The 22,713-nt window shown below is 40.8% G+C and overlaps 1 protein-coding gene across 1 annotated transcript in view; it reads right to left on the reverse strand.

Annotated features, from left to right (window-relative positions):
• Positions 1-7,804: 7,804 nt before the first annotated feature.
• Positions 7,805-22,713, reverse strand: part of SOCS5 (suppressor of cytokine signaling 5) — a 74,152-nt gene continuing 59,243 nt past the window's right edge. Inside the window, exons 4-5 of the transcript XR_009277446.1 lie at positions 20,866-21,155; positions 7,805-9,862 (exon numbers count right to left, since the gene is read on the reverse strand). The gene's annotated coding sequence lies outside the window, so the exon portion shown is untranslated. The remainder of the gene's footprint in view (positions 9,863-20,865; positions 21,156-22,713) is intronic.

The following is a 22,713-nucleotide window of genomic DNA, read 5'->3' on the forward strand; positions in this document are numbered from 1 at the left end:
TCCCGGTGGGCCACAAGCGTGAGCTCCTAGGGTTTGGCTGGGTGTTCAGTCCAGAGCAGGTTTGAACAGATCCAAGAAAAGGAAAAAAAAAACCAAAAACGTCTAGGGAGCTTCTCCGCCTCACCTAGCTAAAACCTAACCAAAAGCAAAGGAGAGCTCTGTCCCTCTGTCTGTCCGTGCTGCAGACAACACAGTCCAGGAGCAGGATGCGGTGCAGTGAGTGCTGTTTCTGAACATAAACTGCATGCTTCTTCTTCCCCCCTTCATTCTCAGAGTCAGTCTTAAATGCAGAACTTAATATATAACATAAACAAGGTGACTGAGGATAAAAGCATCATAAAGTCACCCCAGGACAATAGGCTGCTTTTTACAATAAAACTTTTGTGAACATTGATACTTACCTCTATTTTGATATTTTTAAGTCCTTGTGTCTGAGCTGATTTCTGAATTCTGAATTCATTCTGAATTCAACTGTTGGCCAGTCAAGCAAAAGCCGGAGAGAAAGTATGTAAAAAAAGAGAAACTACATTCCCAGTTTTTCCAATGCAACAGAGGCAGTAGGATTCAGTGCAGAAGTATATATATATATACTCAGTACCAAATCAGCACTCAAATGTCTTCAGTTAAAATACTTCTATTATTTTTAAAAAGGGGTGGAGAGTATGATTTTAATTTCCAGGATCCACTCAAGTTCAGAGCAAACATCTTCTCAGTAAAAGATAATGTTTAAAGTTCTGTCTTGTTTAACACTCTCATCTAGAGTGAAAAATACCTTTCTCATGCACATCTTTATGTTTGTTCTCCACTTGGCACTACACAAAATTTAAAAACTCTTTCCAAGTTCATTGTGCATGTTGTATGACAGGTGTTTGCAGGGAAAGCCAAAATAACTTCATATGTGTCAGCCCTTCCCATAAGCACTTACACCACATCAGCTTAAGATGATGTTGAGTTTTATATTCTGCCAAGGCACAGATGGATAGAGCACACCTGCAGTCTTTAATGGGTATGCTTTTTGAATATCTTAGGACACTTCTGTTCATTTGTGTCTGGTTCTTATGTCTAGGATAGCCTCAGGATCTTAAGCAAATGCCTATTAAACCATCTCTTCAGGTAGCAGTTGATGAGTGCCAATGTACATTAGATTGTGGGATATTATATCACAAAGATTTACATATTAACTCCAGGCTTGTGTTATATTATATTGGAGTAGTCCTTAGAGTCATGCTGCATGACTTACCTGAAATTGCCAAGGTGAAATTTGAATTGAGACTCCTAATTAATTAACTTTCCACATTTTTAAATCAATGGCAAGTTTGAAAAAAATCAAGGAAAGGTAAGATTTTATGAAATAACTGTTTAAAATAGTCTCTGGGTTTTTTGTGCTTCATTTCTGTAAGATGACTAGGCTCAAAACTAGATTTTTTACCTGGTCTTCACATCAACATTTTATCTGATCATCTTCCATCAGTTGCTAAGTGTTATGTACATACTTGCACGCACTTTGTTTCAACACTTCCATCAAAATCTTCCATCACTAGGAGACTATTTCTCTTTTACTGGTGTTCCAATCCAAATCAATGTCCCAGGAAGAGATCCAGCTCATATTCTCTGTGTCCCCATTTCTGCTCCTCACAGAAGCAGTATAACATTAAGTCTTCAAATGCTCAGCATTTGCACTGAGTACATTTGAATGGATACTGTGATATACAGTTCCCTGCACAGCATATCACATTGATTTTGTCAGCAGTTACTTCTGATGCCAAGCAGAGAGCTGACTGATCTAAGCTCCATTTCATAGAAACTTGATGTCCCTTTTCATTCTTGCATTTGAATGACTTCTACTACTGGAACAGCCTAGCATGTCTTTGGGCATCCCCAGATCAAGTCTTTCAGTTCTGTACTAAAATGAGGCAGCCTACTTTTCTCCTCAGGACTTGCCACCACAGTGTGGGATAGAATTATTTTCTTTGATGGTTTTCTTGTAGGAAATTCCCAGTCAGTAAGATGTAAAACAACAGAAACAAGCCAATGAAAGTATAACTACATTCACCTTTAGCCAAATAACCTCTAGACTCATAACATGAGTCAATGATCTCCTGGTACAGCAAAAAGGAAGTTAATAAATGAGGGCCATTGAAAGGATCAATAACAGAATATAGGGAAGAGAATGGTGTTAGTCATCACTTTGATGTTGAAATGTTCTTATACTTTTTTCTAATGCTTCTAAGAAACACCAATTTTGCTGGTACTGAAGACCATGCAGAAGCCATCTGCATTATGGAAGACTTTATAAACAGAAGCCTGAAATAGTTCTCTTCTCATCACCTTTCATTCATGAGAAAACCATAGGGCAGAAGCATTTGTGTGTTTCACCACAGCAATCAGCTGTATATTGCTGTAGTCAGGGAAGTTTGCCCTTGCCTCTAGTCTGTCAGTGTGATCCATTTATCCCACATGGGGTCACTTGAGCTCATTTCTTGCTTTTCATCTCCTTTCCTTACTTGAAACTAAAGCAAAGTGACAGGTACATAGATACTAAACAGCATGACTGAGCTGGATCTCCAAAGGACTCAGACATTCTGACAGTGCTTTTTTAATTGAGTCATCTTCTTTGAAGATGCAGCCACCTGAGAATAAGCCTTTGATTTCACCATGTGTGTTCTTGGAGATGGCACAGCCTTTGCTTCTATATAGCCCTAAGCAAGAACCCACATATAGTGATGCTGCAGGAAATTATATTTGTGACTCACAGATTTTCCACAGCCTCCAAAACACTTCACAGTTTGGTGACCTCAGATGGGCATGGCACTTGGTTTGGAAAGGGGGTTTTTGGACCTGGGACAATACTCTCTGGCTAGGACTTCTCCAAATGGCCCAGAGGTCAGGTACAATACCAGGTGGCTAACAGGGAGTCTCATTCTGAGTTATGGGGCTCTCCCACATCAGAACATGTAAGGTTCAGGAGTTGGATTTAAAATCCTTGCTACTCTTCATATTTTCCATAAAGAAAGCTTTCAGAAGAATTTTTGGCAAAGTTTAAAAAAAAAATAAAATCCTATAATGATACCAGCCACTTGAGGTAGGGAAAAAGCATCATTGCTGTGGTTACACAGCTCCCTAAATTCCTGCAGACTGTGGCTGGGAAGAACTGCACAGTTTCTTATTTGTCCCTAAGACTTAGTTCCTCACCTGCAATTAGAAGCTATTTTTAGAAACTTCCTATACAAAGGCAAATGAAGAACTAAAAAAAAAAAAAGAATCATCCCACTTACCTGTGCCGTTTAAGCCTTCCATAAGTCTGTTCACCCCTTAACATGGAGGTAAGCCATGGGTGAGTTTGGGATGCCTTTGGAGATTTGATGAGGTGGGAAAATGGAGAATTGCCATTTCTCAAGTAGATTCAAACAAGACCAAATACTTTGTTGTTATAAATTGAGGTAGGGCAATTGATTTCAGTCAGTAGCCAACAGGCATGGGGTAAAATTTGCCACTGTTGTCCAGTCCAGGACCCACCTGCCATTATCCCTGAGGCCTGTACTGAGCTGAAAACAGAGGAATACAAGATAGGGAATGAGGAAGAAAAATATGACACACAGTTCTTTGCATTATATCACACATGCTTGTGCTGACTTCAGGGTCACTTAATGAAGCCTTGGCTGATAGGTCTCTGACCCCAGCAATAGCTCTCCTTCAGTATGAGGCACAATGCTGAGCCCATTACACCACAGGCTCTTGCATGTCTGTATAATGGTTCTAAGTTTAATAGGCCCCCAACAGACATTAAAAAGCACTTGATAATTAAAGTGCAAATGATGCTCCACAGTCCTCCACTTCACAGTCCTACATTGCCCATTCTGCCAGCCATAAGCTTAGTTCCCAGCTCTTGCTTATGAGTCCCATATCTCTATTTTTCAGCATACTGCTCACATTAATTTTACAAGATCTCTGTATAGGTCTGAAAGCTGGCCTATATTGAATCACATTAATAGGCCAACAGCACATGCAGCTCAATTTTTTTTAAGCTCAGACATGTGTTTCTGTGTCTGTTTGCCCTCTTACCCTCTTCATTTCTTAATATGCTGCAATTAAATGAATGAGTGAGACTTTCATATTCCCAGCTCTGCAATTTTAACTGCAGGACTTTGCTACACTGACTTCACCAGCTTGCTCTATTGCCTGGTCATAAAGGTCTGCTAATCTGCTCATGAATCCAATCTGAAACCCTGGTAGTTTGTTCCTTACCACTTTCACTTATATGATCTATAAAATCACAAATGTAAATGAAAAAGAAAAAAATAAAAAAGCACCTGTTTTGAGACCTTTGAAGTATCTGAAATGTATCTTACAAGGAGCAAATGCTTTTTGCAGAAAAACCTAGAAACAAGAACAGACATTTGGCAGTCTTCTGTCAACTAGCCAGGCACTGGCGAAGCACGTACAAGGAATACCCATCTGAGCTGAATTTCATTTACTAGTAAACTTTGTTTTCAATAAGGAGAAAAAAGAGAACCTGAGAAAGAGTTAAGAATTTCCTTGTCTCATTACTGCTGACCTTCCATTAGTCACTGAAAATGAAATGGCTCGTAATGGGATCTTGTGGTTTCCATGGCTCTAGAAAAGCCATTTTTATGAGGTTGCTGCTTGATGACTCTGATGAGTCACACCTCATGAAAAAAAAAAAGGCAGATTTGAGAGCAGCCAGTTGCAGCAGTCAGGGAGATATGAATGGTCCCCAGACGCCTGTCTCAGGGAGGAGCACTGTCAAAGGCTTGGGAACAGGTCCACCCTGGTCTCAGAGGGCCAGCACAGCACTGCTGGGGATGCTGCCAATACATGCTCACTCAGTGCCAGGGAGCACAAGTGGAGCCATGTTCACAGAAATGTTGAGGAGGAACAGAGAGGCAGCTTCTCAGCAAACACTTGGATTTTTGCAAGCAGCTGTATCAGACAGCACAGCAGCCATCATAAAATTAGGCTTTTCTCTCTCTTATTATGGTTTACTAGCACCCACAGTAAATTACAGACTCATAGAATCATTTAAGGTATAAAAGACATCTAAGATCAAGTACAACCATTAAGCCAGCACTGTCAAGTCCATGTCTAAAGCATGTCCCTAAGCACCAATCTACACTTCTTTTAAATACCTCCAGGGATGGTGACTCAACCACTTCCCTGGGCAGCTTTTTTCCAATGCCTGACCCTTCACCAGCTTCATTGCCCAAATGAAGGCATTACCCAAACCATCATTGCCCAGTGCCTCATACACAGAAAAAATAAAACATCCAGAAGAAAGTAAAAAGGGCAAAAAGCAACTCCCCCTGTTTCCACCACGACCAAAATAATTTCAGAACCATCATACTACCTTAAAGGTTTTGGATAAGCTACATACAAGCTATTTTGCATGTACTGCACACATTAACCGATGTGATAATGTTCACTTGCAGTTGCTCTATGTTGAGTGTACCTACCTGTAATATTTACTAAAAAGATGGAATTTCTTTTTAGGAGGAACTTAATACAGTAATACTCCAATGATAAATGTGAAAGAGGCCTTGAGCCATTTAATGTTATAGAAAATTTAAAATACTTTTATAGAAATCAGCCACTTGAATTCAAACAATTTCTGTGATGACTGCAGCAGAAATAATATTCCTCCAACTTCAAGAATGGCAATAAGGAAAATATGAGGAACTACAGACTGGTCAACTTCACCTTAGTCTCTAGGAAGCTGATGGAGGCAACTGTCCTGAAAAGCATTTCCAAACACATGGAGGGTAAGAAAGTGATTGGCAACAGTTGGCATGGATTTACAAAGGAATAATCTTGTTTAATCAACCTAGTAGCCTTCTACAATGTCATACATTTCCTTTGTATGTCTGAATTCGGTTTGGCACTACTTGCTCATGCATACAGGTTTCCTGCCACTTTTGCTTGATTTCCTGTGCTTTCAGATAGTCCTTTCCTGAGCACTCATCACTCCTGGACTTCTTTTCTCTCTGCAGCCATATTCCATAGGATTCTTCTAAGCAAATCATTGAAAGGATTTTTATGAACGAATGTTATGAGATCACTTAAAGAATCACTGGCAAAGGTATCAGTAAAAACAGGTTTGATATAAAAGCAACAGCACAACAAATTTTGTTGGCAAGATTCACTCTGCCACTTACTAAATGGCTAAGGCACACTGAGGAAAAACAACTAACTAAAATCCCTAGTCAATCAATCCAAACCAAAATAAACCAAAAACTGTGTGCAAGTGTGTGTGTGTGTGTGTGTGTGTGTGTGTCTGAAAAAGGGATAGAAAGGGTAAGGATATAAAGGAATATGGTCAGAAAGTCCTGGTATCACTTAACAGCATTTAAATTTAGCAGCACTTAAACTTAACATTTACCTTAACTTAAACTTAACACTTCAACAGTGGAATAATATAGGATGTACTGTATCACAACAGCAACTTAGTTACAGGCCTAACTTACTTACATATCTGAAGTACTTAAGGATCTAAGAGAGCAACATTTCTCCCATATTTGATGTAGCATACGCACATCAGTTGCATGCACACATACGTAAGGAGCCCGTACAGGTGTCATGGTTTTAAAGCAGCAAATAAAAAAATACTAGAAAACTTACTTATTTCTTGCTGTGAGATATGGATTAGAACAAGAGCAAAACAGGCTTAAAACTTAAAAGGAATAAAGAAAGTTTATTAACAAAAATACAAGAATAAGAAAACTAAAATAAAACTTCCAGAAAACACTTTTTTGCCCCACTACCCAACGTTTTTTTGTTTACATAACATAGAGACAACAAACTTTGGAACTTTGGTGTTTAAACAGTCCCAATTCCTGCTAGAATCTTTTCATCAGTCTCTGTAGAGAAAAAGAAGTCTTCTTCTGCTAATCTATAGTTTCTCACAAAAAAACTATTTTTGTTATAGCTTTCTATTTTTCTGATGCCAGCTGCCCGGAAATCTGTCATCAGATCTTCTCCTCCCATTTCACATCACTCTGAGGTGTGTTATGGGCCATGAGTCTAGGGATATCATTTTTAAGGATGAGTTATTCAAAGGCAAAAGTTCTTTTCATCTGTCTCTGTGAGCTTCCCTGGAAAACAGAAGTTTTCTCTTTGCCTCAAACGGCCCCAAATTTTCAACTATTACTTCTCCCCTCTCTGTTCCAGCACCTCACTGTATCACAATTATTCCACCTTTTGCTCAAAATCCACACTTTGAACACTCCATTCCTCCCCATATACTCTGTCATGAATTAAAGGAGTTTGTTCAGAACATCATTGTCCATCTCCATAGCTTTAACAGAAAAATATTTCAGCTTAATTAAAGCCTCTCCTTATTCTCTACCTCTTCTGAAGCTTAATTCTTTACTGTCTCTGATAGTTTATAAAGTCTCTTTACATGTTGATTACTCTCTTTTTTTTCTCTCTGGAAAAAAGGATTAATCTGAAAGTCTCATCTGGGTAATGAAAGAGTTAAAATCTTGCCCAGGCTTTGTAGATGGTTCTGTGATCTCTGCCGGAGCAGCAGCTGGAGCTGTCTGCGATGGAAGATTCTTCATGGCTGCTCTGGAGCGTGTGGTCACTGTCTCAGCCTGCCGCAGGTCCAGAGCTTTTTCCTTTCTTTACTCGGCAGTCTCTGGTGAATTCAGCCACAGCAAAAACTGCAGCCGAGCCAGGGACCGGCCTGGCCCAGCCAGAGCCCGGGGCAAGCCCCGCAGGCCCCATCTCCTGGCCGGGAGCCGCGGCAGGCCCAGCCCAGCCCCTGCCTGGGCCACATGGACCGGGCAGGGGACGGGAAGCCAGCTAAAGCTCAGTTACCTTTCACAGCCAGGAAACAAATAGACAAAGAAATTCCCAGGCTTAGGTCTTAAGGCGGTGTTCACAGGTTGATCTCACCTTTCAATGGTCAAAACTGCTGTCAATTCTTAGAAATGTCCAGCTGTTGGCTAGGAGAGAAATTCCCATCAGCCTCCATCAGTTTTAACTTCTTTAGGTGTTTCTCTTTGTTTTCTTAAATGCCAATCTATCACAACAGGGTACCTCTAAAAAATATTCCTCAAAGGTAGTGAAATACTTTGGAAACCTTTGCATCTTTTGACTTTTTTCAGCTAAGAGTCAAGGCTCAAGGAGTGGGCTCCAGGATCTGTCCTTGTTTGGCAATCCTCTGAGTGTAGCAAAGCTGAGAGGCCCCACTCAGAGGGAGGTTGATGGTCACAGCCCTTTGCTGTCCAGGAGAGCTCAAAGGGTCTCCTTTTGGACTGCAGTTAATAAGACCACAAGAGAGTGGGCTTTAGTCATAACCATGCTTCATCCTGGCTGCACTTCAGCTCAGAAATTTTCTTTGAAAGTGTGAGAACAAGAATGTTATGCCATTCAGGCAAAAAACAAACAAACAAACAAATTTCCAAGGCTGCTCATAAAATAAAAAAGCAGGGGCTGGTTAGAGAGCACAAGTTCTGGAAGCAGAAAGTGTTTCTGATAAGCTCAAGAGGACCTGACCCCAGGTGCTCTTTGTCAAGGTCGAGGCCTAATGACCATTACTTTGATCACACTGTGGTGTGAAAAATAGAGGGGGAGAGGTGTATTTTTCTCTCCTGAAATCCTGGGCTTTGATCCTGCTTTTTGGCTGGTCCTTCCTCTTAGCTTCTCCAGCTCCACAGCCCCATGGTCACTGCAGCCATGGCTGCCTCTGGCCTTCGTGTCACCAACCAGCTCTTCCTTGTTCATAGAAATAGGTCCAGCAAAGAACCTTTTCACTTTCTGATCACTTGTTGGTACAGCATCATATCTTTGCTCAATACTGTTCTGCGTTGATGGAAATCTCCCTGTGAACATTGTTTTAAGTTTGCAGCATTGACAGTGAAAGCTGTTCTCAGTAGGCACGAGTGCCAGGAAGCCACATGCTGCTCCACTTTGTTTCCTTACTGTAGCAGCATAACTCTTAAAAATCAGACTTTTGGCACAAATAACGATAATCACACTGACAGGATATTCTATCATCAGTGTTTAAAATCTGATGTTTAGTGAAAACTGTGCTGGATGTATCTTTATAATTATTCACACAAAAAAAAAAATCAGATAGAAGTGTTAAGGCACCAATTCATAAAAACACTGTATATTCCCCTTGAGCTCTTTTTTATACCAACCTGAGTTTGGCAAAATATTAGCATGCATTAGCATGCATGTTTGGCAAAAGTTAGCATGCTGAAACCCTCTGTCTAATGTAAGGTTAACTCTCATAGAAGTTAAAACTAATGCTTTACCATCCTCCTTCTTCTCTACAGTGAGATTCTAAACACTCTTTAAAATATCACCTCTGCAGCACTGTCAACAGAAAGCAATAATTTTGGCTGCCCAAACTGAAATACCTAAGAGAGCCTTTGTTTCTAAGGATAGGTGCTTAAAACTCTTTGAACACAAGACAGTTTTAAAGGCATCTAAACTGGAATTCCAAAAAAAAACAAAGGCAAGGAAAATCACTAATTGGCTAGTAAAAACAGTCTGTAACTTAAGAATTGCCTGATTTTTAATGGTTGAAAATCTTAATGTTATACTAACACGATTTTACATTTTCAGTAGAAACAGATGGAATGATGTTGCTCATGTAATGCCAACACCATGTTGTTACATAGTCTTTATTAAAATTGCTCCAAGACAAAAAAAACTGTATGCACAAAGGTAAGGGGTGAGGAAAGTCGGCAACTGCATTGGATATTCAGGCTTGAGTCCTTTAACTCTGAACCAACCCTGTGCTTCATTGAGAAATCCCCACAGTTTCATTAAGGGTGAAGTGGAAAGGAAGCTGGGTGCAGGGTACTGAGTGAACTGTGTCCATGAGACTCTTGTCCTGCCAAAAGCAGTGGAGACACACAAATAAAAAGGAACATCAGAAGGGGTAACATGTACAAAATGAAGAAAACCAAGCTTCCCAAATTAAAGCAGCAGAGAGGAGTACAAGAAGAAAGAGATTTAAAGGACATTATTGAATTGATAATTATCATCATCTTATCTTTAAATCCAGGAAAAGCCCCAAACTTTCCTTCCATATCTGGTTTAGAAATTAATCCCAGTTCCGACAAATGGGATGCAGAGCAGATAGGCACCTGTGTGTGTGCACACATATATAAATGTATCTTGAATACGTGCTTCTACAGTATGATCCACAGCCACTGAATTAGATGGAACCATTCCCATTTGGATTCAATGGGTTTTGTATCAGGTCCCCAAACTCTGTGATTTAGCTTTGAAATAAAAAGAAAGGGACAATAAAATGCTAGGTTAATTCTCATTCTGAAAAATCTGAGCTGATCTGCTGCAAAGGTGGGGGCAGGGGGAAGGGGGGGGCAGGAAGGAGGGCAAAAAAAAGCCAGACCAAAAAACCAAAATAAGATCCCTCCAACTTTTAATCTTCCAGTCATGTAAATGCCTTCAATTAACTAACATTGATTTCCCTTTGCTTATATTGAGAATTTTTATGCCCCAAAAGGAAGCAGTAAAAACATTTCCATGACAACCATAAAGATCAATGAAAAGAAAATAAAGTTTTCCATTTCATTACCTTTTCTGTGTGGTAATCAATTACAGAAGAAGAACAGTACAGGTTCAACTAAGTAACTAAATAAAAAGGAATTAAAAGCCACAGGGGATCTTTATTTTACTTATGTTCAAGTAGAGTCTAACTCCAGGCCTCACTGACTTGTTTGTACTGTATAAAGGGGTTTAATTTCTGTGAACCAGTCTGTCAGCATTAACTGACCATAATTAGGAAAACGGGGTTAGAGAAAACAGAGGTACTGAAAATAGCTTTTTCCAAGTGTAACCTTCCCTCCTCTCTGCTTCTTTCCAAATGGGATTATCCTGAGCTCTCAGCACATAGCAAAGTAAAAACGAACTGTTCAGCAAAACAAAGGTTTTTGCTTTGAAACATAAGATACAACTCAGGAAAACATGGAATGCTCTGCCCCAGATGATCAAGTGCCTGAGCACATCCTCACCTTTAAGCACTTGCTTAGATGTTCCACTGACTTCAGGTTTAGCATCTGCTTAAAAAAGCTCCCTGTGTCTTACAGAATTTCAAGTTCATACTAAGTGGTGAGAGATTCATTTAAAAAGGAAATATAATTCTTTTTTAGAACTTGAAAAAAATAGCTGTGGGTTTGGTTTTGGATTTCTTATTTTGAAGTCTGGGTTTTTATTTTAGGCAAATAACTCATGACTTCATTATAGACAGTTAGCGTCACATGGGCAGAAACAAAGCTCCTGGAGACATGCAGTATTAAATTTGTGCAGAAGGCTGAATGGAAAATTTCAGAGAAACTGGCACCTATGGGATGCTTTACCAATGGAAAGCAGTTTTGTGGGGATCTGGGATTACATATACATGTATGCCAGTGCATACACACACACACAAATTATCATAGGAAAATTAGGCACTTTACTTCAGGCAATAGCTGAAATTTTAGGGATTCAAATGAAGCCATTGTTTCATCCACAACTTTTACACACAGTGGCTGGGACTCATCACCTCTAACCCCTGAAGCCTCATAGTCATCTGTCCCAGGTTATGCCAGCTGTATGAGTGGGTGACTTGGGGTGGCACCAAGAAGGGAAAGTGGACTATATCTCTGGCACTGCATGACACAGCACAGGGACCAAAATGCCTTTCAATCTCTTCAGTCTGGTCTTGAACCTGTAATACACCTCCTCAGCTTCATCAGGGACCTGTGGCATCAACCATGGTTCATTATACCCCTCTGCAGCAGGGACCCGCAGGGCTCAACACACCTGAGCCAGCCCTCCTTCCCACCCTCTCTGGCCATCAGTTAAACAAGATCCAAAGGCAAGAAAGCACATCCATGCTTAATATAGCAGCTGATGGTCCACCAAGCATTCAATTGGGCCATATAGAAAAAAAAGTGAGATTGTACCATCACGTTTCATGAACAGTCAATGTAATCGTACATCTCACCAAGAGCTGCACCTACAAAGGGCACAATTTGAGAAAAAAAATCACTCTCAGAAATCTGTTTGCAAAACGATAGCTTGGTACTGCTCATAAATTAAGCCACACTGTTCTCACTGCCAAAATATTCAACAAATTTATTTTTTGGGCTGCTCATTTTTCATTCCTTCAGGCTACGTTTAACTAAGTAATCTCCCTATAAATCCTGGCTCCTGCATTCACAATGCAGTGAGTCTTCTTTAGAAATTCTTAGAATCGGTGCATTCCTGATGCATGACAGTCCTTCAACTTCTTCCCTTTTGAAAGGAAAAGAAATGGAAATCAATCCTTCTCCAAGTTTATCAGAAGGGCAGCCAAACACTGATGTTACACAGTAAAATCTTGAACTAGGAACTAGGCAGCTATTTTAATCTGTGGGCTTATTTCACATCTGTCAAGGACAGTATATTTAGAACTGGACAAGCTATTTCTTCACTGCACCTCTGATATAAAAAATTGTCCAAGCACAGCAATTCTCTGATGGAGTCTTACACACTTTGGCAAACCCTTGTGAAAGAGTTTAGATAACACACCAGCTATCAACAGGGCCAGGATTTAAAAACAGTAAATGTCTATGACATATAGAATTGGAGCTCTACATCACAGAACAACACAAACAGAACATCACTGTTGTTCAATCAAGCATGGCTATTTAACCTTCTAGGTACCGTCAGATTTGAGTGAATCACTCAGATCAAGGCACCAAAATAAGACAAGCTCTTTTGTCACTGCTTACCCTTCCAGAGTAAAGCATATGTGAATGTGATGTGATGACCTCTGAGCAACTGACGGCAAACAGAGCAGGAAAGCTCTCCTGAGCCAGAAAGAAGGAGGAGCTTTTTTAAGGTACCCCTTCCCAGCCATGCCACCAGGCAGTACTGCAGCTGGCTGCCAGCCTTTTCAGAAGTGCATAGCCTTTGAGCATCAAAAAAAGCAGAAGGATTTTAGAATGACCTTGCCTCCAAACTAGCTGTCCTTACCACAGCACAAAGGTGATAAAAGCTAGGTGGATTTTAAGCCTTTGATTAAAATCCAGGCTTTTTGGTGAGTTGATAAAATAGGAATGGAGTAGATGTGAAAACAGGATCCTTAGTGAGTGTTGGCAGCATAAAGAGTCTGCAGCGTCTGCAGAAATTACTGGGGATTGTCCATTTAGGGCAGTAAGTAGTCATTCCATGCCCCACTGCTGGCTAGAAACACTAAAACCAGTGTGGATTTAGCCACCAGAAAAAAAATGGCTGCTGCAGCATTTCATTGCAAGCAGTTTTCTTTTTTTTAATCAGCCATTTGGATAATAAAAGTATTAAAAATGAAAGCATTACTGTCCAGCATGTTGTAAGATACCAGAAACCTTACCCATCAGTCTCACCCAGCCTGCCATATGCCTTGTCTCACCTGATGGAGCTGTGGGCTACAGCCGGAAGAGGAGATGCTTGTGCTATGAACAGCAAAGGTCTTTACAGCCTGTGCACTCTGCAGGGACTACAGCTTGTTTGCTGCAGCTTGGGTACAGGGCTGCCTTTAATGTCAAGGCAAAACACAGACACATGGCACTGTATTATCTTCCCCATTCTCACTAAGAGCTGAAGAGCTTGGATTTGGGACCTCTCATAACCAAAACTCTAGAGCCTAAGAGCCATTTGTACTTGCATCCTATTAATAGGCAATGAGAGGAGGCATCACCCTCTGCACTCATGCAGACTGTCCTTTGAAGGACTTCTCAGAATGCTTTGATAAGCATTAGAGTAGTAATAAAATACTGAAGCACAATTCAGTCTGAACCAATCACCACCAAACAGGAGTCTACAAGGACTTCCATGTATTTCCTACTTCTCTGCTCTTCTACTTTTTTATGCTTTAAGGAAAGAAGGAAAAAAAAAGCTAAGTTAGGAGTTATTGTCTGGGATATGCCAGAGGACAAACTGCCTAGTAAGGCTAAAATTAAATGACCCGTTCATTCACCACACAACCACCCAGGGACTGCTCCAGACCCACCCATCACAACTCTTCAGGGTCCCCCTCTCTAAGTGCTGTACAGAGAGAACTGCAGAGAGACCACTGCAGGTAACCACCTGTCAAAAATGTAGGAGCAATAAAATAAACAACCCCCCCAGAAAAAACCTTACACCTCCTGCTCTCATCATAAGCCACAGATGCTTAACAAATCCCAGAGGAAAATGCCTTTATGATCCTCAGAAGCTTGTGTTTCTCTGGGATGCTGAGGATTACAAAAAACCCACCTGCTACCCTGAGGTGAGGAGTAAATTCCACCCTGATCCAACTAGGAATGTCACTGGGAGAATGACAATCTTAACAGGCTGTCAAAACACCTCCCTTGACTTCCCCATGCAGTCTCATCCCCAGGCTTGCCCTGGAGGGGAGAGCAGTATTGCCCCTTGCCTTACCTGATGTAGAACAAGCTTCAGCCCTGGACTGCCTTGAGGCTATTCAGCAGGGCCCTGGCATTGGCCTCTTGGAGGGCTGCAATGCAAATCTGCACTTCTGCTGCTGATTTAATATTTCACTCCTCTGCTCCCTCTCCTTTTCCTGCACGTCAGCTCCATTCCTTCAATGCATTTCTCACTTTCCAGCTCAGTCTTCCTTTATCTCCTTCCCATCTTGCAATTCACCCTCTTTACCTAGACAGATCACAGCTACATAGTCATGGGAGTCATCCTTCACCTTCTTTATGGAAATGCAACACAAAGTGTCATCTACATTTCAGTGACGTATTTTACTGCAGCTGAAAACTGCAGTCTCAAGACCAAGAGCTTTGGTCCTAACCACTTCCTCCAAAACCCACCGAACCTTAAGTTGTTTTAAAAATAATATTTCACTGGCAAGAGGTATAATGCAAGCTAGCAAAATACCATTTCCTCCATTAATGCCTGTGGAGTTATAATGTTCTTGCCATAATCTGCCTGCAGATGTACCATAGGTATTGAGAAAGAGCTCAGAGACTCAAAAGAATTGGGAAATGACCACTTTCTGGGGTACAGAGTCAGCTTGTTTTGTACAAACTGTCTGGCTCACTAAGACAGTCTTGTCTTAGACTTGCCAGCCAAGCAATATGAGCTACTGATGTACGTCTGGAAAATATTTATGATAAAAATTATGGTTTCAAAAAGAATAGCAAGTAAGTAGCTGATCCAGCTGGCATGCAAATTGTGCATAATGTTTATCAGCACAAATATGTTCATCAGCACTACTACCTAGTCCTTCTGGAGAACAGTAGGTACTCATGGATCTTTGTGACCATTAAGCAGTTGAGTTTCCTGCAGCCCTGATAATAAATTTATTGCTGTCTTCTGTAAAACAGGAGAGTGCATTTAACTATCTATCATACTGTCTGGCAGAAGAGCAAATCTGAATTTTTTTTCCATCTCAGAATGCATCGGGGCAAGTGAGGCACTTGAAGCCTTGGACTTTAACTGATATTTCATCCAGACAGTGCAACACTTTGTGAGTCCATCAAGCCCCTGGCACTGGTAGAAGAATGCTCAGCAAAATCAGCACAGGGCAACTGGGCATCATTTGAAAGTAAGTCCCGTCTCTGACATCCTTCCTCTGCCTAAGCAAGCTCTACACACTGCAGCAGCCAAGTTGCACTGCAAAAGGGACTTTCCCAGAGCAAAGGCAACGCCAAGCCTTTGCAAGTGAGCACTGTGCAGGCGCAAAATGGCTGGAGGCAATCAGAGGGATCAGACAGGCCCCAAGACAGGGAGGTTTTGCAAGGACATGGCATGAAAACTGCTGAAACTGCTCTTCTACATACAGGAGGAAGAGAAGGGAGGCCCACCTCTGACAGGTGTGCAGAGGGCAAGGCTGGGTTAAAAATAAAGCAGTGCCACCAGGAATTTTTGGCTCCACATGTCCTGCAGCTCTGTCTGTGCCACCAGGTCTCCCTTGCACTATCTGGATCTCCCTATAGCCCCTTTCTGGGGCAAGTCCTCTGCTGCCTATGAGCACTGCTGAGCTTCCACTGCTCCCAGGTCTCTGCCATCTAAACAGGCCACCTGTTTTCACAAAACTCAAGTGAAGCGTGGACAGAGACTCTCCAACTAATTAAAGTTAGAAAATGTATGTTTATTAATCACGATGCCAGGCACATGGGGAATAACCTCCCAAAGACATGTGCAAAATTCACAGAGCTTCTGCTCTCTTTTTATCCACAAAAACCTTACATATTCATATAATTACCCAATATGCCTATACATATGCATTATCTAACCCTGCCTACCTCCACTTCATATTAAAACGAGTTCAAAGTCCTTTCATGCTTACGCAGTCCTTTCTTCAAAATGGGTCAGTGGGTTTTGAAATGGGCCAGTGGTCTTCTAAGATGAAGGCAGGGATGTCTTCCTCACATTAAATTTTTCACCTTTGTCTTCTTGGCAGACTCTCTGGTCCCTTGGCCATAGACCAAACTCCCCAGCCTGGTTCTGGCTGGTTTTGGGGCCCAGGTGTAGTTACAGTTTCTTCATCTTTACAATACGCTATCCTACCCATTCTGCTTCTACAAATACAACAAAGTCAAGCAAATGATACATTGTCTTAGCTCTAACTAGCTCCATCTGCTAATAATTAACCCTTCTACATTGCTTCTACTCTTCTTACTAAACTCTTATTACATATTGCTTCTATCCTCCTAGCTAAAGTCTTAATTCTTTGGTTCCTTTAAACCTTTGATTCAAAGGAATTTAGTATTTTTATCTTGAGAGTGGTCAGAAGGCAGATGTGTTTCCCTGAGAAACCAGGCTAAGAACAGACCCATAGTCTTCCATGTCTTTTGAGCAAAATAATTAATCTAGGAACTGCTGCATTAGCGCACACCTCAATGTTGCTGAGGGAGAAGAAACCAGCTCCCAGTCACCTTCCACATTACTGTGGAAAGGTTAAAGACAACATTTAGTGAGATCTAAATCAATCAGGATCTGCTTTAGCATCAGTCCCTTTTGAAACATCTTGATACCCACTCTGCCAGCAAAGACCAGCAAAGCATTTGTGCTCCCTTACTAGCCCAGCAAACCCCAGTCACACTAGTATTACACGGTAAGCCTTTCCAATCCTTTCACAGTTCTACATTAGACTGTTTTATAAGGGCCAGATGACTCCTGTCACCAAAAAGTATGATTTGGCTCTAAGTCTGTAAATTCTGTGCTCAGTTCCTGGATAGATGAGATCTGCTGATGTGACACAGTTCCTTGTATTCCCCTCTCTTCCCATAATGGGAAGGAAACCTCCCTTTCCACATCATTTCCTATAACTGTTATTTCTTGGTCTCAGAACAGATTGATCAGCTTTAGGATCCAAGACCAGCTTTGTGTCCACCCTGCTCAAGCTTTCTAGAAATTACTTTGTTCCAGTGTGGATCACCCAGACTGTGGCATAACTGGAAACTTCACTGTTTATTAATTTTCATTTCCAGTGATAAGTGATTTTTAAAGGAATAATTGTTTCCAGATGTCATGCATATTTTGCTCTGAAGGAATACTGCAATGTCTGTTAAGGTTACAAAGCTGGAGAGATTGTTTTTCCCTATCCAAGTGGTTCTCTCAAGAGGATTTGGGAACACTGTGTCTCCCATATGGACCCTGCAAATGCAGGTAAGAGAAGGTTTCTGAAAAGTAGTCTTGGTTGTATGACACACTTCATAAAGCTGAAATGTTGAATTTGCATCTGTGATACAATTTTTAGGTTGCTCTGTAGGGAGAGCATTTTATTAGGGTCTTAGATAAAGGCACAGTCAAAACCAGCCAACCCTAGAAGACTTAGATCTCCACTTTTACAGGAGCATCCTCACAGTAAATGGAGATACTGATGATGCCAAGTCCTCTCTGACTTCAGAGTGCAAAGGCTGGAAAAGATAGAAGCGCCTGAAGAAGAGGCATAAGTAAAAAATAAAACTGCCACTATGGGCATTCTCAGTAGTGACTGGTTTTAAATGCATTTCTTTAGTCAGATGATTTCTGTGCTTCTACTCTTATAAGATGTGCACATATATAAGTACAGAATTTATGTAGCACCAGTGAAGATTAGGTCAGAGCACAGGAGAAATACCATGTTATACCTTATGGAAATCAGTAGTTACATTATCCAGACTTTGAGAAGATGCTCCAAATTACTCCTGAGCACTTTCAAAGTTGCATCTATTTGGGTGCTCTGCTTTGAAGAGCCCTGCTCTGTCACACTAGGTAACAAGGGCTCCTGGATCTGTTAACCTAAATTTTCAGTTCCAGAAAACATTATTTCCATAAACATAATTGCTTGTTGAAAGGCAGATGTGTTCTACACATGTCACACAACACCAGCGTGAGCAAGATTCCACATGAGGCCCATGGAAAGAAGGATGGGAAGAGAGCACCTTCTCCAGGACACAAAAAAAGAACCTATTTTGGACACAGGTAGACCAGCTAAAGCACTCATACCAACATGAAAATGACTGATGAAGATATAAGTTGCATTTCATCTAAAAAGTCCTAAAAGTTTGATTATTTGCAAGGAAACCTTGTATGACACCCAACTACACTTGTAAATTCCTGAAAAATGCTGGGCAGGTGCAAGTGAAATGTGGCAGCTTTGGGGAAAAAAATCAGTATTTAAGTTGGTAAGAGAAAGCTTTGATAAGACTTAAATGCAGTATTTGAACCTTTCTGCAATGGAATGATTAATTTTCTATTTTTGAAAACATTCTTTCAATTCTGTGTAATGCAGAAAATGCATCATTTGATTAGCAAAATGTATTAATTTTTCTTTACACCTTGTATCAAGAAAAAATTCAAAACTGCAAATGAAATACCCACAAAATGAAAAATGAAGTTATCTCTCTGCCTTACAACTAAGAGTAGGTGGTGTTGAAAACTGTCCTAATAACACAGGACAAGACTGACAGGACTAAAAACAGGGGCTAGGAAAAAAAAAAACAAAAACAGAGCTAGAAATAAACTGGCCTCTGCATCAGAGCATTCTATAATAGGTAGGAAAATATGTTCCTTTTTCTGCAGAAATAGATTATACAGAACACCATAATTTTGTGTACAACACCTACTTCAAAACAGCCGAAAAAGCTGTAATACCTAAAATAAGAAAATGACCAAACTTATGTCCATGTTCAGCAAAACTCCAAATTTCGTTTCAATGCTATATCACATGAATAGTTAGTAAGTACATGCTAAAATATACTGCTACAGGCAAAGGGGTCTAACTTCAAGGCTTGCCTGGGTAAATCAGAAGTACATCCAGGAGAGTTTAATCTGTGTTTAAGAGATTCCTTGAATGGGGATAGTTAATTTTAGTTGAGGGCATTCAAAGCTGAAGCACCACAAAACTTGTGATACTGCTGGGAACAGGTTGTAGCATCCAAATCTGTACCCCTAAAAGCAGTCTAAACAATAAACAACTAAAATATTAATGGAGTTTGAGAGATGATATGCTAAGCATTCAACCAATTGATTGTATCAAAGAATTATTGCAGATGGTGGTAGGGCCACTTCTCAGCACAAGCTGTCCCTTCACATTTTCCTATTTTCAGCTGTTTAGAACTTTTTGAAGAAATAGACTTTTTTCTGCTAAATGTCTGATGCAATTAGATATCTCTTTCAATCAAAGAAGACCTTGCCATCATTACCAAGACAAGCTTCTGAAATGTACTGTTTTGCCCATGTTAAAGTTGTCCACAATTTACCCAATTTGTTGTAAAGTCCTATTGCTTCCAAAATATTAAAGCCTGGGAGTGGGATTTGGCATAGACCACCACAATGAAGAATGCCCTTTTTGGCATCCCCACAAACACTGTCCCAAACCTGACAATGCCATGGTGAAAAGTGATCACAGTTCATGCAGGGCCATGAGACCCTTGTCTCAAGGTTCAGGGATAAATCTTCTGACATTCAGCTGCACCAGCATGATGCATAACACTTCTCTGTGTAAACTGACTTTACATTTATTAATTTAATCTGATTATTTAATTTAATCTGATTATTTTCATTTGATATTCCCAAGTGCTCATGTGCTTCAAGTTCTTTAAATTATGCTATGACATCTTATAAAGGCCATCGAACCACCCACAAAGCCTTTACACACAAGTATACAATAACAAATATATTAAAAAAATCACTGTGCCACCTAAATGTTCCTCTAAATACTTGCATTTTAATTAAAAGCAATATAAAATAAGTATAAGAAATAGACTGCAAAAGGAAAAGAAAAAGAAAAAAAGAGGGTTTTTTTTTCCTTAACAGCCAAAGGGCCCCACATTAAAACAGCCCATGGTGACCACAGCTCACACTTGTGTAACAGGCACTTGCTCTGCATTAGATTTGATTTCACAGGTCCCATAAGCACAAGCAGTGCCAGGAGAAACTATGCTATGGCTCAGTACCAGGGATACACATTGCTTTTGCACATTTTAAGTAATACTAAGTACTTTTTTTATTTGTAGCTGCACTAACAGGTGTTATTGTAGCATCTGGAGTATGTACTATATGAAGATCCAATTCAAATTCATGGTTAGGCTAATTTTAAGTCTCCACTTTAAAACAGAACTAAGCCTTGAGAGTGCCCAATCCTGCAACATGGCTAATTTTAAGAGGCAGAAATACTATGAGATCTGATATTTTGCAAGATTTCCCATCCACATGCCTTCCAGCTTGAGAAGCAATTCAGAACCACAGTTATGGGCATGAATCCAAGCTTCAAAGATACAGCATGGACTAATCTCTATTTTAATTCCCACTTCTCTTCTGGGTATTACAAAACACTTGTTTCTGGTTTTGGAGCTTCTAACTTTATCACTCTAAATTTGGAGGTGATACCTCTTGGTTCATTAATTAAATACTTAATGACCTTACCTGGCAATTAGCTTTCCTTGCTCTTCTGATTTACATGAAGAAGGCAGCATTGCCCTGCCTAGCCCACATGGATCAGCAGTGGTGACAGCTGGTGAAAAGCAGAGATCACTGTCCTTCAGGGATGATGTCCCTCTAGGATCTCCTCTCCAGCTGCGACTTTTGGGTCCTCTTCTCTCTGCACTAGAACATCTCAAAAATTCTCTAAACCTGCATCAGCCAAGGTGGAAGCAGTGATTTGAGCACTGGAAGACTGCCAGGTCAAACCCCTGATGTCATCAATATGCAGACACCTGTTAAAATGAACAATGATGAGTTCTGTATGCTGGCATTCCATGGTCCAGTTTGAGACTGATGAAGCATCTCTAAGTATCCTTTGATAGAGTATAATAGCAGCTTGTTAAGACTGAGTTAGTTTGCAATGGAGATTACACCTTTTTTTATAAGATGCAGGACACAATGGGACTTCAAGAAATCTCTAGCTTCTAAATTTTTCAGCAACACAGCAGATGAAGTTGTGGAGGACCAGAATAGTTCCAAGAATGCATCAGTGATTCAGTGCACCATGCTCTGAGAAAACAAGCCCCTTGGAAGGATGCATGCCAGTGGTCTGACAACATCTCCAGCTACAAAGTAGTGATACGATGTTCATTTCTCTGAGGACCTGGCAAATGACATTTCCTGCCAGGCTCTTTGGATACCCCTCTGGACAAGGACGGGTTCTTCTAGAATAGAGGTTTCAGAGCCCAAAAAGGAGCCTTACTTTGGCTTCCCTGACCTTTTCATCAGCCCTCTGGAAATGTGGCAGGTAGGGAAGCTGCTTTTCCTGACATCATTCATCTACCAAAACCAGTAACCCCTCCACAGTGCTCCTGCAGCCTTGCCTGGCCCCAAGGCCATGAAGCAGGAGCTTCATGGGCCTCAATCTGCCCCTAAATCATCCCCTGAGCAAAACCCACTACTGTGAATGGTGATGAGAGCAACAAGGGCAGCAGTGGTAAGCAAATCTGTGACCCCTTAGAGGGCTTTGCCATCAGAAATGTCGAACAGTCTATTTCAGCTGAAAGGGACTTACAATGTTCATCTAATCCAGTTGCCTGAGGAAACAAGATGTCATACAAAATATTAAGTATAAACATTATTTCTGATATTTTCTCACTTCTAAGTTTCAAAAATTGCAACTATACCTACTAAATATGTATATTTGCATATGTTGTTTATTAGATTATTTGCAATCTTTCTCATTGCTGAAAGGTTAAACATGGTGTCCTTATATCCTGATGCTTATAAATAATTAAGGACAAAGCAGAACTCTTCACTAAAAACTACTCTAGTCTTTTCCAGAACTGATTTCTAATCCTTTCCAGGACAGCTGCACAATTTAATGTTTTAAAAAGTGCTGAATCATATTTCACAACTTGCCAGCTGATTTCCAGGGCAGAGGGGTGCGTGGTCCTGGCATGGACGGCACAGCCTCAGCACCAGCCTGCTTGGAGAACCTAGCTCTGCTTGGTGCCAGTGCCTCAAGCAGCAGGGGCTCAGGAAGGACCATTTCCCAGCCCATCCAAAAGGACACAGGGATTTATTGGTCTGGCTACAGGGAGGGAGGGAGTGCTGCAATAGGGACGCTCCTACACAAATTTGGAGAGGGAAAAGAAGTCACAGCTGAGAGGGAAGTGCTGATTGCCAAGGCCAAGGTGGCCACCTCAGCCTCTCTCCTTCATTACAGCTCTGCACCTTTCCCTCCTTGTAGGTCCCAGTGAGAGGTGACAATGGGCACTAAGGGAATTAGTTGGCTGAGCTCAAACAAGCAAGTTGGTACACAGTAGGTCCAAAAAGCTGACTTGTAAA

This window comes from Poecile atricapillus, chromosome 3 (assembly GCF_030490865.1).
Source record: "Poecile atricapillus isolate bPoeAtr1 chromosome 3, bPoeAtr1.hap1, whole genome shotgun sequence".
In the NCBI taxonomy this organism is placed as follows: Eukaryota; Metazoa; Chordata; class Aves; order Passeriformes; family Paridae; genus Poecile; species Poecile atricapillus.